We start from the raw sequence: 17,726 nt of genomic DNA, 5'->3' as shown, positions 1-17,726 counted from the left end.
CTGGGAAATGGGCGTGGCCACACAATAATACTGATTTATATTACGCAGAACAGTTGTCTCCAATATTCAAATTATGGCAACAGTGACAAATACATAAATGCCCCCACAGTGCAGGTACATAAATGCCCAAACAGTACTTGTGCCAGCGACGAGGGAGGGGGAGTGCAGTGGGACACAGGCGGTTGGCCCGCTGCTGAGCAGGTGGGTGCTCATCAATTTCCGTGGGTGCTTGGGCCCTCAAGCACCCACAGAATCGGCACCTATGCTCTGACCCCCTGTGCCTCCCCCTTAATCCGGCCCTGGTAGCGCCTCTCAGCCAGCTCAGGGAATTGCCAGATTCCCTGAGCTGGCGCAGGCTGGTGGAGAGGCGCTGCATCTGACTGGGATGCGTGAGTGTCTCACACACATGCGAGTCTCCTTCACAGGGCAGTGGGGAGCGGAATCCCTGCCCGTGCGCTACAGCGAATTAGGATTGCTACGAGCGATCCTGAATCGGCCCTTGTATATAATGTGTTATTTGGTCGTTCACAGTATATCATTTAAAAAATGTAGGTAGTGGAGTATGATGTGGTAAATGACATCCCCAGATTGAGCCGCATGTAGGGCCAAACGAAAGATGCAACAAACAACTCACAGAAGCGCGCAATAGTGCATATACACCAGACGATGGGGGCAAATTATCATTACGATTCATTGCTGAGCAAAAAAATCATCCAAAAAATCATCTTGTGTAAAGCCAGCTGTAGTCTCTATTTTTTTGCTTTGTTTTGCTACATTTAGTCAGTGGATCTTAGTTTTCATTTTAGCATTTTAGTCTCATTTTAGTCCCAAACTAAATAATCTTAGTCGAAAAATACTTTGAGTCAATATTTTCATCGACAAACACTGATTGGGTAGTTATATTCCAAATTCCAAGCTCCAGTCTCCCAATTAGTGACGCACACTGTGGTTATTTGAGGATTATGCTAATTATACATTTTATTTTATAGTTCTCCCAGTTTCTGTATTCTTAGATTTGCAAGGAATGTAGAGGCATGAATAGTGCTATATTTAGCAGCAGAGACCCCACAGACAAACATGCAGTAACTAGCAGTGAATGCAAAAGCTGTGTAAATATGTATATGATTGCAAACATATGTTTACACACCTGTATATATTTTAAGTAGGGTGTACACCGGGCACTTTTCGTGTTTCGTGAAACGCTTTTGGGTCTGTATCTCGGGCAGTGTTTTGGATCTGGATCTGTTTCAAAACACAACCATTTTTGTGTTTTGCATTTCATGTTTTGGGTACTAATTAAAAAAAAAATTCATAAAAACTTTTTTTTGCTCCTGCGCTATTATTAACCTAATTATCATTCAGATACACTCATTTTCAGTCTATTCTGAACACCTCACACCTCACAATATTGTTTTTAGGGCAAAAAGTTGCACCGAGGTAGCTGGCTAACTATGCTAAGCCACACAAGTGTGCGGCACAAACACGTGGCTCATCTAGGAGTGGCACTGCAGCGGCAGACAGGATGGCAGTTTGATAAACTAGGCCCCAAAAAGCACATAATGGCAAAAAAATAGGTGCAAGATGGAATTGTCCTTGGGCCCTCCCACCCACCCTTATGTTGCATAAGTAGGACATGCCCACTTTAACAAACCAATCATTTCAGTGACAGGGTCTGCCACACGTCTATGGCTGAAATGATTGGTTTGTTTTTGCACCACAAAAAAAGAAGCAAGTCACCCCTCCCTGTACAAACTGGCTTTATAGAGGCAAGATGTCATCCTCCTCCTCATCCAATTCATTTTGATGAGCATCATCTTCTCCACATTTTGCAGAAGCAACCTTCTACACAGCTCACTGACCAGGTTCCCCGCTGCACTAAAAATTCTTTCAGAGTACACACTGGAGTGGGGAGGACAACTCAGGTAAAATAGAGACAGTTTTTCAGAGACAAACCGCCAAACTGCATTTTTTGTACTGCCAGGTAAGGACTGTCTGACATGTCTACTTGGATGCTGTCACCAAAATAATCCTCCACCACAGTGATGGGAAGGTATGGCATCACAACTACAAACACCCTTTGATTCTACTTGGGGATTTGTGATAAAATGTCTTTAGGAGGGTGCGGTTGTTTGCAGCTGCTGCTGACGGTGTGTGCTGTGCTCCGTCCTGTGCCCGTGATACACATTTAGCATGGACGTAGTAACTGATACCAGCTTCCTATCAAAGGTCATTGGGAAGAATATCAAATTTACAACCACCAATGGATGCTTTCATGGCATCCCAATGAGTATTGATGTGAGCCATACAATCGCTTTAAGAAAGTCTTAATGATTTAGCAACTGGGAAAGTAGTGCCTGGAACAAAAATCCTATTTGGGCATACCATTCTGAATGTGGAATCACAAGAAGAATCATCTGGTCCTTCAAGTCAAGAGCCAGAAAATGCAGCTAATGAAAGAGATAAAACCTTACCAGTGTTAAAGATGCTGGGAAACCTGCCAGGGAAATGAGAGAGCCTGATCTACCTGCACCGTATTGGATGCATGACAGCATCCTACAGGCCAATAAATGGGCAGTTGAGGATGAAGATACAGACTATGTTGTGATAGACCAGTTTCAGCCTATGCTTGGTCCTGCAATTAGACGACTACAGAGTGAGAAAGTCTTGAGCTTAGGTGTTGTGGGACTGAACTTGTATCGCCATGGAAAGTTGTGCTGGCTGCAGGTGGCTATGAAAGATGCGTTTATCTTTTTGATGTCCTTCTCTTGGGGCCTGGAGTTTTCAGAAACAGGCTACAAATGGCGCCTGAAGACAAAAGCATTCTAAATGTGGTCTATGACTGTCGCTGGCTGGGGATGTCTCGTTCCACCAATATGGGGTGGTTCTTAGCAATGTCTTTGATACACAGATAGGAGATGTATACCTGTTCATGGAAACTGGGGGCTTCCTTCCTAATCGCACATTTTCACTTAAGGAATGTTTGAATCGACATCTCAACATGCCGTAAGTTTCATTCCTGACTTACAAGCAAACTTTAATAAAGGATAACCCAATATATGGCTTGATCGTCCAATGTCTACACATTTGCTGAAAGAATTGGCTCTGGAAGTCTTACACCACTTGGCTCTGCGCTTAGCAATGTTGGATGCCATGTTAGCTGATATTACATTATTGGTTAATGGGTAGTTAAATATGTATAGCCAAGGAGCAGTGGATGATTTGGGCAGCACGGAGATCTACTCCGAGCTTCCAAAAGAAAATCAGCAACTTTCTGTTTTCCAGCAAGTTAGGCGAAACTTACAAGCTGACTTACAAGTAAAGTTTAATAAGCAATAACCCCACTACATGGCTTGATCGTCCAATGTCTACACATTTGCAACTTTCTGTTTTCCAGCAAGTTAGGCAAGAGGTAGCAATACACAAATACATTGCAAATGGCCAAGGGTTTCTTACCTGGGTGGAAAAGACAAGCCAATGAATGCACCGAGGAAGCTGTGTGCTGCACAAACAAGTGTGCAGCACAAACACGTGGCTCATCTAGGAGTGGCACTGCAGCAGCAGACATGATGGCAGTTTGAAAAACTAGGCCCCACAAAGCACATAATGGTCAAAAAAAGGTGGTGCAAGATGGAATTGTCCTTGGGCCCTCCCACACTTATGTTACATAAAGAGGACACTTTAACAAACCAATCATTTCTGCGACAGGGTCTGCCACACGACTGTGACTGAAATGATTGGTTTGTTTGGGCCCCCACAAAAAAAAGTAGCAAGTTACCTCTCCCTGCACAAACTGGCTTTATAGAGTCAATATATCCTCCTCCTCTGATTCCTCAACCCCTTTAGCGTGTACTTCCTCATCCTCGCAAATTATCAATTCATCCCCGCTGGACTCCACAATCACAGGTCCCTCTGTTGTCTCTGGAGGCAATTGCTGGTCTTCATTAAAGAATTGATAATTTATTTTGATAAACATCTTCTCCACATATTGCAGAAGACCAGTTTAGACCAGTTTCAGCCTATGCTTGGTCCTGCAATTAGACAACTACAGAGCCAGAAAGTCTTGAGCTGAGGTGTTGTGGGACTGAACTTGTATCGCCATGGAAAGTTGTGCTGGCTGCAGGTGGCTATGAAAAGATGCTTTTATCTTTTCGATGTCCTTCTCTTGGGGCCTGGAGTTTTCAGAAACAGGCTACAAATGGCGCCTGAAGACAAAAGCATTCTAAATGTGGTCTATGACTGTCGCTGGCTTGGGGATGTCTCGTCCCACCAATATGGGGTGGTTCTTAGCAATGTCTTTGATACACAGATAGGAGATGTATACCTGTTTATGGAAACTGGGGGCTTCTTTCCTAATTGCGCATTTTCACTTAAGGAATGTTTGAATCGACCTCTCAACATGCCGTAAGTTTCATTCCTGACTTACAAGCAAACTTTAATAAAGGATAACCCAATATATGGCTTGATCCTCCAATGTCTACACATTTGCTGAAAGAATTGGCTCTGGAAGTCTTACACCACTTGGCTCTGCGCTTAGCAATGTTGGATGCCATGTTAGCTGATATTACATTATTGGTTAATGGGTAGTTAAATATGTATAGCCAAGGAGCAGTGGATGATTTGGGCAGCACGGAGATCTACTCCGAGCTTCCAAAAGAAAATCAGCAACTTTCTGTTTTCCAGCAAGTTAGGCGAAACTTACAAGCTGACTTACAAGTAAAGTTTAATAAACAATAACCCCACTACATGGCTTGATCGTCCAATGTCTACACATTTGCAACTTTCTGTTTTCCAGCAAGTTAGGCCAGAGGTAGCAATACACAAATACATTGCAAATGGCCAAGGGTTTCTTACCTGGGTGGAAAAGACAAGCCAATGAATGCACCGAGGAAGCTGTGTGCTGCACAAACAAGTGTGCAGCACAAACACGTGGCTCATCTAGGAGTGGCACTGCAGCAGCAGACATGATGGCAGTTTGAAAAACTAGGCCCCACAAAGCACATAATGGTCAAAAAAAGGTGGTGCAAGATGGAATTGTCCTTGGGCCCTCCCACACTTATGTTACATAAAGAGGACACTTTAACAAACCAATCATTTCTGCGACAGGGTCTGCCACACGACTGTGACTGAAATGATTGGTTTGTTTGGGCCCCCACAAAAAAAAGTAGCAAGTTACCTCTCCCTGCACAAACTGGCTTTATAGAGTCAATATATCCTCCTCCTCTGATTCCTCAACCCCTTCAGCGTGTACTTCCTCATCCTCGCAAATTATCAATTCATCCCCGCTTGACTCCACAATCACAGGTCCCTCTGTTGTCTCTGGAGGCAATTGCTGGTCTTCATTAAAGAATTGATAATTCATTTTGATAAACATCTTCTCCACATTTTGCAGAAGACCAGTTTAGACCAGTTTCAGCCTATGCTTGGTCCTGCAATTAGACAACTACAGAGCCAGAAAGTCTTGAGCTGAGGTGTTGTGGGACTGAACTTGTATCGCCATGGAAAGTTGTGCTGGCTGCAGGTGGCTATGAAAAGAGGCTTTTATCTTTTTGATGTCCTTCTCTTGGGGCCTGGAGTTTTCAGAAACAGGCTTCAAATGGCGCCTGAAGACAAAAGCATTCTAAATGTGGTCTATGACTGTCGCTGGCTTGGGGATGTCTCGTCCCACCATTATGGGGTGGTTCTTAGCAATGTCTTTGATACACAGATAGGAGATGTATACCTGTTCATGGAAACCGGGGGCTTCCTTCCTAATCGCACATTTTCACTTAAGGAATGTTTGAATCGACATCTCAACATGCCGTAAGTTTCATTCCTGACTTACAAGCAAACTTTAATAAAGGATAACCCAATATATGGCTTGATCCTCCAATGTCTACACATTTGCTGAAAGAATTGGCTCTGGAAGTCTTACACCACTTGGCTCTGCGCTTAGCAATGTTGGATGCCATGTTAGCTGATATTACATTATTGGTTGATGGGTAGTTAAATATGTATAGCCAAGGAGCAGTGGATGATTTGGGCAGTACGGAGATCTGCTCCGAGCTTCCAAAAGAAAATCAGCAACTTTCTGTTTTCCAGCAAGTTAGGCGAAACTTACAAGCTGACTTACAAGTAAAGTTTAATAAACAATAACCCCACTACATGGCTTGATTGTTCAATGTCTACACATTTGCAACTTTCTGTTTTCCAGCAAGTTAGGCGAAACTTACAAGCTGACTTACAAGTAAAGTTTAATAAACAATAACCCCACTACATGGCTTGATCGTCCAATGTCTACACATTTGCAACTTTCTGTTTTCCAGCAAGTTAGGCAAGAGGAAGCAATACACAAATACATTGTCAATGGCCAAGGGTTTCTTACCTGGGTGGAAAAGAACAGCCAATGAATGCCCTGAGGAAGCTGTGTGCAGCACAAACAAGTGTGCAGCACAAACACGTGGCTCATCTAGGAGTGGCACTGCAGCAGCAGCCATGATGGCAGTTTGAAAAACTAGGCCCCACAAAGCACATAATGGTCAAAAAAAGAGGTGACCCTTATGTTACATAAAGAGGACACTTTAGCAAACCAATCATTTCTGCAACAGGGTCTGCCACACGACTGTGACTGAAATGATTGTTTTGTTTGGGCCCCCTGCACAAACTGGCTCTATAGAGTCAATATATCCTCCTCCTCTGATTCCTCACCCCCTTCAGCGTGTACTTCCTCATCCTCAAAAATTATCAATTCATCCCCGCTGGACTCCACAATCACAGGTCCCTCTGTTGTCTCTGGAGGCAATTGCTGGTGTTCATTAAAGAATTGATAATTCATTTTGATAAACATCTTCTCCACATTTTGCAGAAGCACCTCTATGCCGATCACTGACCAGGTTCCCCGCTGCACTAAAAACACTTTCGGAGTACACACTGGAGGGGGACAACTCAGGTAAAATAGAGCCAGTTTGTACAGGGGCCTCCAAACTGACTATTTTTCCTGTCAGTGCAGGTATGGACTGTCTGGCATGTCTACTTGGATGCTGTCACCAAAGTAATCCTCCACCATTTTGACAGCATCCAATGCAGTGACAGTAGACACGTCATCAATTGTTGGCAGGTCCCTTAGTCAGGACCAGATGTCCAACTCCAAACTCCCTCCTGCCTGCCCTGCATCCCTGCCAGTGGGTTGTGTGGGAAATTGCAGTTGTTTCCTCGCAGCCACAGATGTGGGAGAAAAGGAGGAAGGAGCGGTTGCCATGTCTGTTCAGAAGACAATCTCCTGACCAGCAGGTCTTTACACCTTTGTAAACAAGTGTCTGCTGGAAACAGAGACACAACCATAAGCTTTAAACCGAGGATCGAGAACGGTGGCCAGAATGTATTCCTCTGACTTTAACAGACTGACCACCCTTGTATCCTGGCAAAGCGTATGGAGGGCTTCATCCACAAGAGCGACATGCTTTGCGGAATCGCTACGCTTTAGCTCCTCCTTCACTTTCTCCAGCTGCTTCTGCTACAACCTGACCAGGGGAATCACCTGAATCAAGCTGGCAGTATCGGAGCTGACTTCACGTGTGGCAAGTTCAAACGGCTGGAGAATCTTGCACAAACGGAAATCATCCTCTACTGCGCTTGAGTCAGGTGCCTCCCTGCTCCTCTGCCTATGTCGTAGGTGACCGAGTAGGCTTGGATGGCCTTTTGCTGCTGCTCCTTACTCTGCAGCATATAGAGGGTGGCGTTTCAGTGCGTCACCATCTCTTGTTTAAGGTGATGGCAGGGCAGTTTGAGGAGTTTTTGCTGCTGCTGCAGCCATCGGCAGACAGTGGCGGAATGCCAAAAGTGTCCAGCAATTTTGCGGGACACCGCAAGCATCTCCTGCATGCTCATATCACTTTTTAGGAAATGTTGCACCACCAAATTTGTAGTGTGGGCAAAACATGGCTGGAAATTGCCCATATGTAATGCCCACACAATGTTACTGGCGTTGGCCGACACCACAAATCCCCGGGAGAGTCTAAGTGGTGTAAGCCACTGCAAGATGATTTCCCTCAGTTTCTCTAAGAGGTTGTCGGTGCTGTGCCTCTTACTGAAACCGGTGATACACAGGGTGGCCTGCCTTTGAAGGAGCTGGCATGCAGGAGATGATGCTGCTGTTGCGATGCATCTACCCAGCGGGCTGTCACAGTCATATAGTCCTTAGTTTGCTCTGAACCACTTGTCCACATATGTGTGGGTAAGTGAACAGTGGGTTCAACCGCTTTTTTCAGAGCACAAGGACACTTTTTCGGACGTCCAGTGAAGTGGAATCTAGATGGGATTCGGTACCGGTGACACAATACACCACCGTCTTATTCCCACTCCACTGATGGCGGACACCAGACGCAAATCTAACACAAACATAGCTGTTAAGGCCGCAGTTATCCGCTTTGCCATTGGATGACTTCTGGCGTACTTCGTCCTGATAACAAATGACTGTTGGACAGTCAATTGCTTAGTGAAAGACATAGCGGTGTTACGACTTCCCCTCTGGGACAATGACCGACTCCCAGCAGCAACAGCAGCAGCAGTAGAAGGTGTACCCCTGCAGGATCTTCTGGAGGAATCCTGGATGAAGAGGAGTCAGTCATGACAGTGACATGGCCTGCAGGACTACCTCTGATCCGGAGGGAGGAGGAAATTGACAGGGAGTTACTTGCTGGTGTGGTTTTCAGGCGCTTGGATACAACTGGATCAAGGGATTTAGATGTCCCTTGACTGTTTACGGTCTTAGCCACAGTTTGTGAACTAAACAGTGACTTATGAACTAACTTCAGGTGACGCATAAGCGAGGATGTCCTAAGGTGACCAAGGTCCCTACTCCTGCTTATTCCAGCTTTACATAAGCTACATATGGTGAGACAGTTGTTGTCCGGATCTGGATATAAATAATTCCATACCAAAGAGGTTGATTTTTTGGTGTTCTGCCCAGGCATGGTCATGGCCTTAGCATCCCATGGACAACAAGTGTCTTGCCCAGTGCCTCATTTAAGAAAACCACATCACCATCAGCATCCTTCTCCTCCTCATCAACATCCTCCTCAGTGCCAGCTACATAAATTTCCTCCTCCTGGTGTACAACATTGATAACTTCAAAATCAGGAACTGGACTGTGGGTGATCCTTCCAGCATATGCAGAGGGCGTGCTGCAAATGGTGGAAGGAGACACCTCTTCCCGTACAGTGATGGAAGGTCAGGACAGAGGAACACTTGGGTAGGGGCACACATGGCAGGGACAGAGGAACACATTGTTAGGGGCACACATGGAAGGAACTGAGGAACACATGGGTAGGGGCACACATGGCAGGGACAGAGGCACACATGGGCAGGAGCACACATGGCAGGGACAGAGGAACACATGGGTAGGGGCACAAATGGTAGGGACAGAGGAACACATGGATAGGGGCACACATGTCAGGGACAGAGGTACACATGGGCAGGGGCACACATGTCAGAGACAGAGGCACACATGGGCAGGGGCACACCCTATCAGGGACTGAGGAACACATGGGTAGGGGTACACATGGCAGGGACAGAGGAACACATTGGTAGGGGCACACATGGCAGGGACAGAGGCACACATGGGCAGGGGCACACTCTATCAGGGACTGAGGAACACATGGATAGGGGCACACATGGCAGGGACAGAGTCACACATAGGCAGGTGCACACATGGCAGGGACAGAGTAATACATGGGTAGGGGCACACATGGCAGGGTCAGAGGCACACATGGGCAGGGGCACACCCTATCAGGGACTGAGGAACACATGGGTAGGGACACACATGGCAGGGATAGAGGAAAACATGGGCAGGAGCACACATGGCAGGGACAGAGGAACACATGGGTAGGGGCACACATGGCAGGGACAGAGGCACACATGTGAAGGTTTACACATGGCAGGGACAGAGGAACACATGGATAGGAGAACACATGGCAGGGACAGAGGCACACATAGGCAGGGGCACACCCTATCAGGGACTGAGGAACACATGGGTAGGGACACACATCGCTGGGACACTGGCACACATGGGCAGGGGCACACATGAAAGAGACAGAGGTACACACAGGCAGGGGCACCATCCTCCTCCCTTACAGCAGTCCCCACCAGAGCAGCCTAACGGGGAAGCACACAATTAAATAAATATCCACATAACCACACTGACCTAGGATGGAGAGGGGCTGCCTGCTGACTGCAGCTGCTGGGAGGGCCGGGAGTTGATGCTGGCCACCCACAGCCATCAGGTGGGGAATGCCAGTTGAATGCAGCCACAGGGTGGGGAGGTGAAGGGGCCATCCGCCGGCACTCCTGCAGCTGGGAGGGGAGTATGGTGCAGAGGCACTGCTCGTTTACTGCAGCCGCTGGGTGGAAAGGGGCTGCACATTGACTGCAGCCACCAGGTGGGAAGGGAGGAGATGCTGGCTGCCTGTCCACCTCAGCTGTTGAGAGGCTGCCTGTTGACTGCAGCCGCCAGGTGGGGAGAGAGGTGATGCGGAAGGAGGAAGGGGGGGGGGGAGTCTACACACATCATAATGATCTGTGCATGGTTCTGTCAAACTTGCCAGCCTGTACTAGTCTATTTGTTTTGCGATTTTTGGTAATTTTGAGTGTGCGAATTGAAGATTTGCACCGTAATACATTTGCGATTTTGATGTTTTCAACTGGATGTGATTTTTAATGTGCGATTTCTTAGAATCTTACCGCAATTCGCACATTATTACATGTGCAATTTTTTTCAAATGTGCAGATTTGCCCGTTTTTGTCTAAAAAAGCGCACATGTCTAAAAATCACACCCTATTACATTTAGCCCATCTTGTTTTGACCTATAGGGTACATACCCTGGGATATTTCTATAATGTATCAACAACCGTTTTTCTAATAATGTCACACAGCCCATGCTCATGATACTTTTCTAACAACTATATTAAAAATAAGTAAAAAAAGGGTAAAAATTATAAATATAAGATAAAGAAAGACGAGAAGGGCGGGGGAGGGGGAGAGAGAGAGAGAGAAAGAGAGATGGGTAATAAAAGAGGAGACAGGAATAGAGGACAAGACAGACAAAGGGAAACTTAGGTCAAATCAAATCAACTCGTGTGGAGTTCAAAGATTGAGCTAGCATAATGAACTGGAATTTCATTGCTTGGAGCAGTTTACTCTCCCACAGTTTAACTCATATGGTCAGTGAGTTGTGCTCATTAGTTAACGATGCATGATTCATATGACAGGCTGTGCATGGGCTGCTGTACTTGTTGGAGTTAGCATGTTGTCACGCACATCTGTGCAATAAAGCCAGCAAGCTGTGACCAGCTTCTCCTGAGTGTTATGCTCGCACTATGAAGCATCATCAGTATCTTATTGATTGAACAAATCATTTGTTGTAACAGTCAGGTAACTGCAAAAATCTATAAAGTGTTAGTTTTATGTATTTCAGAGATGTGCGGTTTGGTTCTCTAGAAATTCAAACCTACCATTTTTGCAGATCTGAACTGAACCAAAACTTGGTACCAATCTCCTGTAGAGATCTATTCTGACCGAAGACCTACAGTACTCTGGATCTTTCCACAGTTCGAATATTTGGATTTTAAATCAGAATGTCAGGATTTGGACTGCAGAGATTCAGACTTTAAGACCTTATTCTGGTCCGGTCGCAGCTAAAGGTCGTTCGCATGGGACCCAATGTTTGGTGTATTCGCATGCGCAGCCTCATTCCTGCGCAGGTGGATATGCAGGGTGTGTGCGGCCACGGCGAACAGGCTGTTTGCTGGGTGCACGCATACAAGGCTGCGGCCGGGGGGGGCATGGAGCTGTGGTGGAGAGATTTGACCATGGGAATGCCCCATGCTGGGCATTCTCAGGCTAATGAGGCAGTGAGGGACATATGGGGGGACATGCAGCTGACATAACCGGATGTCAGTTGCCCACCCTGTCCTCGCACAGGTCGCCGCAGTTTAGAGTCCCTATATAGGCGTCTCTGAACTGCGAGGCAGGCAAAGCCACACCTGCATTTCCAGGGGAACGCCTAGCGTGGTTCTGGGGACACACATAAAATGCTGGGTGTTCCCCTGCTGTCAGGGGCTTGTACAGGGAGCCTGCACATGTTCAGACCCCCATCACCGTCCATTCAAGCCTGAATTACTGAGGCTGCACCAACCTCCCTGATTATTACAGCAGTTGCAAGTGTACCTAGAAATGCATTCTCCTACAGTACTGTACATCACTGCAACCTTCTGGGACTCAGCCAAACCCTCATCCATTATACTGCAGTAATGTTGGGAGGTAGGACGGTTATGTGAACATTTGTTCTATCTCTACAGGTGCAAGTGTGTGGTTATACCAGAACAATATAATACTTTATTATATTAGACATAAATATATTTATACTAATTGAATCATTAGTTCTAGAGTTTCTAGTTTTTCTTAAATCAACTGTTCTCATATTGCATACTATATTGTGCACAAGAACATTTCTGCCAATTAATGCCCCCCTGTTAGATGTCTGTTCCGCAGTAACAGATTAGTCAGCACGTCCATGTGTCAGCTTTCAAGTGTGTATTTTCAAATGTGGAGTTACTGTAATTTTTAAAACATCTCCAAAGAGTCATTGTTCACAGTGGTATCCGCTAAATGTGCCATTAGCTGGTCCAGATCTAGTTCCGTTTCTTTATACTATATCATTTCACACTGCTATTTGCTGTTGCCTGGGAACCAGTTTTCTCATTCATAGTGGGCAGCCTCTTGGGCTGCTCACTAAAGCCTGCGCTGCAAGATGTGACATCAACAATACCCCTGGTAACAGAAGTGTTTATCTGAGCTCTCATTTGTGTTAAAAGGCACTGGGGATTACAGAAAAGTGTGTGAATTGAATGATGATAACACTGTCTAGTAGCATTATTTTATTTGGTATGACATTTTGGACAGATATGCATTACTATTGCATTGTGATTAGGGCGGCCAATCCCGGGATCGGGATCAACGGGATCCTGGGATTTGGCCCCCCCCACATGTGCAGTCTAATGCCGGGCAGTGTCTGAGCACCTGCTCAGATGCTGCCCGGGTTTTCCCGTACCCGGCAGTGCAGCTCTGTGCAGCGTGATGAGGTCATATGTCATGTTGCGTAGGCCACAAAGCCCCACAGCTGCTGGCCGTATCAGATCACCCGCCCACCCAGCAACCAGGCTCCTCGCCGTATCAGCACTACCCGCCCACCCACCCAGCAACCCCGCTCCTCGCCGTATAAGCACCCTGCCCACGCAGCAACCCAGCTCCTGGCCCTCGGACATATCTGCATGCCTGCCTGCCCACCCAGCAACCCGGCTCCTCGCCATATCAGCACACCCGCCCGCCCACCCAGCAACCCGGCTCCTTGCCGTATAAGCACCCTGCCCACCCAGCAACCCAGCTCCCGGCCCTCGGACATATCTGCACGCCCGCCTACCCACCCAGCAACCCGGCTCCCGGACATCTCGGCACGCCCACCCAGCAACCCAGCTCCCGACCGCACCCGCAAATGTAAGTAAATATGCCGGGCGGCCGCAGCGGTTTTTTCTTTAGGGAAGCCAATCCTGGGTACTGATTCCGGGAATCCCGGAATTTAGCATTTTTCAAACCAGAATCCTGGGATTGAAAAAATGCCCCGGGATTGGCTTCTCTAATTGCGATATATACATATAGAATCCTGAGAGTGCTTTCCACTTCCTATTTCAGGTTGCACAGATTAGGCTTGTCATGCAAATACATACTGTAAGATCAATGAATATATAAAGCTCTAGTAATATGGTGTTATAATTCTGCTTATGTATAAAGCTGCTGGAAGAAAAATAAGTTGTTAAAAAATCCCAGTGACAGGTACATATCATGTTCCCAGTAGTGCTTGTATAGATTTCCCCAGTAGTGCCAGTTACATATCATGTCCCCATTAGTGCTGGTATAGATGTCCCCAGTAGTACCAGTTACATATCATGTCCCCAGTAGTGCCAGTTACATATCATGTCCCCAGTAGTGTTGGTATAGATGTCCCCAGTAGTGCCAGTTACATATCATGTCCCCAGTAGTGCTGGAATAGATGGCCCCAGTAGTGCCAGTTACATATCATGTCCCCAGTAGTGCTGGTATAGATGTCCCCAGTAGTGCCAGTTACATATCATGTCCCCAGTAGTGCTGATATAGATATCCCCAGTAGTGCCAGTTACATATCATGTTCCCAGTAGTGCCAGTTACATATCATGTTCCCAGTAGTGCTGCTATAAATGTCCCCAGTAGTGCCAGTTACATATCATGTCTCCAGTAGTGCTGGTATAGATGGCCCCAGTAGTGCCAGTTACATATCATGTCCCCAGTAGTGCTGGTATAGATGTCCCCAGTAGTGCCAGTTACATATCATGTCCCCATTAGTGCTGGTATAGATGTCCCCAGTAGTACCAGTTACATATCATGTCCCCAGTAGTGCTTGTATAGATTTCCCCAGTAGTGCCAGTTACATATCATGTTCCCAGTAGTGCTTGTATAGATTTCCCCAGTAGTGCCAGTTACATATCATGTCCCCATTAGTGCTGGTATAGATGTCCCCAGTAGTACCAGTTACATATCATGTCCCCAGTAGTGCCAGTTACATATCATGTCCCCAGTAGTGTTGGTATAGATGTCCCCAGTAGTGCCAGTTACATATCATGTCCCCAGTAGTGCTGGAATAGATGGCCCCAGTAGTGCCAGTTACATATCATGTCCCCAGTAGTGCTGGTATAGATGTCCCCAGTAGTGCCAGTTACATATCATGTCCCCAGTAGTGCTGATATAGATATCCCCAGTAGTGCCAGTTACATATCATGTTCCCAGTAGTGCCAGTTACATATCATGTTCCCAGTAGTGCTGCTATAAATGTCCCCAGTAGTGCCAGTTACATATCATGTCTCCAGTAGTGCTGGTATAGATGGCCCCAGTAGTGCCAGTTACATATCATGTCCCCAGTAGTGCTGGTATAGATGTCCCCAGTAGTGCCAGTTACATATCATGTCCTCAGTAGTGCTGATATAGATATCCCCAGTAGTGCCAGTTACATATCATGTTCCCAGTAGTGTCAGTTACATATCATGTTCCCAGTAGTGCTGCTATAAATGTCCCCAGTAGTGCCAGTTACATATCATGTCTCCAGTAGTGCTGGTATAGATGTCCCCAGTAGTGCTGGTATAGATGTCCCCAGTAGTGCCAGTTACATAGCATGTCCCCAGTAGTGCCAGTTACATATCATGTTCCCAGTAGTGCTGCTATAAATGTCCCCAGTAGTGCCAGTTACATATCATGTCTCCAGTAGTGCTGGTATAGATGTCCCCAGTAGTGCTGGTATAGATGTCCCCAGTAGTGCCAGTTACATATCATGTTCCCAGTAGTGCCAGTTACATATCATGTTCCCAGTAGTGCCAGTTACATATCATGTTCCCAGTAGTGCTGCTATAAATGTCCCCAGTAGTGCCAGTTACATATCATGTCCCCAGTAGTGTTGGTATAGATGTCCCCAGTAGTGCCAGTTACATATCATGTCCCCAGTAGTGCTGGAATAGATGGCCCCAGTAGTGCCAGTTACATATCATGTCCCCAGTAGTGCTGGTATAGATGTCCCCAGTAGTGCCAGTTACATATCATGTCCCCAGTAGTGCTGATATAGATATCCCCAGTAGTGCCAGTTACATATCATGTTCCCAGTAGTGCCAGTTACATATCATGTTCCCAGTAGTGCTGCTATAAATGTCCCCAGTAGTGCCAGTTACATATCATGTCTCCAGTAGTGCTGGTATAGATGTCCCCAGTAGTGCCAGTTACATATCATGTCCCCAGTAGTGCTGGTATAGATGTCCCCAGTAGTGCCAGTTACATATCATGTCCTCAGTAGTGCTGATATAGATATCCCCAGTAGTGCCAGTTACATATCATGTTCCCAGTAGTGCCAGTTACATATCATGTTCCCAGTAGTGCTGCTATAAATGTCCCCAGTAGTGCCAGTTACATATCATGTCTCCAGTAGTGCTGGTATAGATGTCCCCAGTAGTGCTGGTATAGATGTCCCCAGTAGTGCCAGTTACATAGCATGTCCCCAATAGTGCCAGTTACATATCATGTTCCCAGTAGTGCTGCTATAAATGTCCCCAGTAGTGCCAGTTACATATCATGTCTCCAGTAGTGCTGGTATAGATGTCCCCAGTAGTGCTGGTATAGATGTCCCCAGTAGTGCCAGTTACATATCATGTTCCCAGTAGTGCCAGTTACATATCATGATCACAGTAGTGCCAGTTACATATCATGTTCCCAGTAGTGCTGCTATAAATGTCCCCAGTAGTGCCAGTTACATATCATGTCTCCAGTAGTGCTGGTATAGATGTCCCCAGTAGTGCTGGTATAGATGTCCCCAGTAGTGCCAGTTACATATCATGTTCCCAGTAGTGCCAGTTACATATCATGTTCCCAGTAGTGCTGCTATAAATGTCCCCAGTAGTGCCAGTTACATATCATGTCTCCAGTAGTGCTGGTATAGATGTCCCCAGTAGTGCTGGTATAGATGTCCCCAGTAGTGCCAATTACATAGCATGTCCCCAGTAGTGCTGGTATAGATGGCCCCAGTAGTGCCATTTACAAATCATGTCCCCAGTAGTGCTGGTATAAATGTCCCCAGTAGTGCCAGTTACATATCATGTCCCCAGTAGTGCTGGTATAGATGCCCCCAGTAGTGCCAGTTACATAGCATGTCCCCAGTAGTGCTGGTATAGATATCCCCAGTAGTGCCAGTTACATATCATGGGTATCACAGAATAATTTGGATAATGGATATTTGGATAGGGATACACAACCTGTAATAGATAAATATGCTGCACTCATTCCAACCCTTATAAAGCAAAATATCTCTAGATCACTGTGTGCACACAGTAAAACTGTAATGCACCAATGGCCTTGTTTCTGCTTAGTAATTTACAGGATTTGCTTGTTTGGCTTTATTAAAAACTGCAACCAGCCAGGTCATCTACAAAATCAGTCATGTCTATGGGGAAATCAGTGCTTCCAAAAAGTTCTATCTCTCAGCAGACAATGCAATTATCTTGCTCGGCAAATGAGCTCTTCTCAGAAACAGTGTACATTCATTACGTATGTATTTTTATATAGAGGACTACAGCATAACTTTTCAAGAGTTGTACATTGGAAAACTAATGTCTAAAGTCTGATGTGCACAGGGATGTTATAAGGGAGGAGATGGCCTGCATGGAGCCTGCATGCATATACTGCATACTTACCTACTGTTGAAAACTAGTTTCAGGAAAATTATAGTTGGTAATAGAATTTTGCACAGTGCCCCACTGAGGGGGCGTGTCATGCTCCACCTAAAGGGCCTGTCTAGTTCCATATATGGAGAGATTGTGAAAAGAGATTGTGACCGTGGCACGTAGAAGTGTGGGTGTGTACTGCTACATCTGAGAGGAATCTTGTAAAATTACTTATATCCAAATGTAGATTATTATTATTATTATTATTATTTTATTTATTTATTTATTATTTATTTATTTATTTATTTAACAAGTGTTTCGCAGCGCCGTACAAAGGAACAATACAGGGAGACAAAGCTTGGCATAACATTGAATAAATAACAAATATACAGTACAAATAAAGAGCACCACAGTTCAATACACATTACAGCTTAAATGTAAGTAGTGAGGACTCAATCAACATACAA

At 45.8% G+C, this 17,726-nt stretch overlaps 3 pseudogenes; all 3 read left to right on the top strand.

The window, feature by feature from the left end:
• Positions 1-2,190: 2,190 nt before the first annotated feature.
• On the top strand, positions 2,191-3,336 carry LOC146027281 (piRNA biogenesis protein EXD1 pseudogene; annotated as a pseudogene).
• Positions 3,337-3,434: 98 nt separating this feature from the next.
• LOC146027280 (piRNA biogenesis protein EXD1 pseudogene) lies at positions 3,435-4,734 on the top strand (annotated as a pseudogene).
• A 98-nt stretch (positions 4,735-4,832) lies between these two features.
• On the top strand, positions 4,833-6,386 carry LOC146027278 (piRNA biogenesis protein EXD1 pseudogene; annotated as a pseudogene).
• Positions 6,387-17,726: the final 11,340 nt, after the last annotated feature.

The sequence above is a fragment of the Crinia signifera genome, chromosome 8 (assembly GCF_055691185.1).
Source record: "Crinia signifera chromosome 8, ASM5569118v1, whole genome shotgun sequence".
In the NCBI taxonomy this organism is placed as follows: domain Eukaryota; kingdom Metazoa; phylum Chordata; class Amphibia; order Anura; family Myobatrachidae; genus Crinia; species Crinia signifera.
This window is presented reverse-complemented; position numbering and strand designations above follow the sequence as displayed.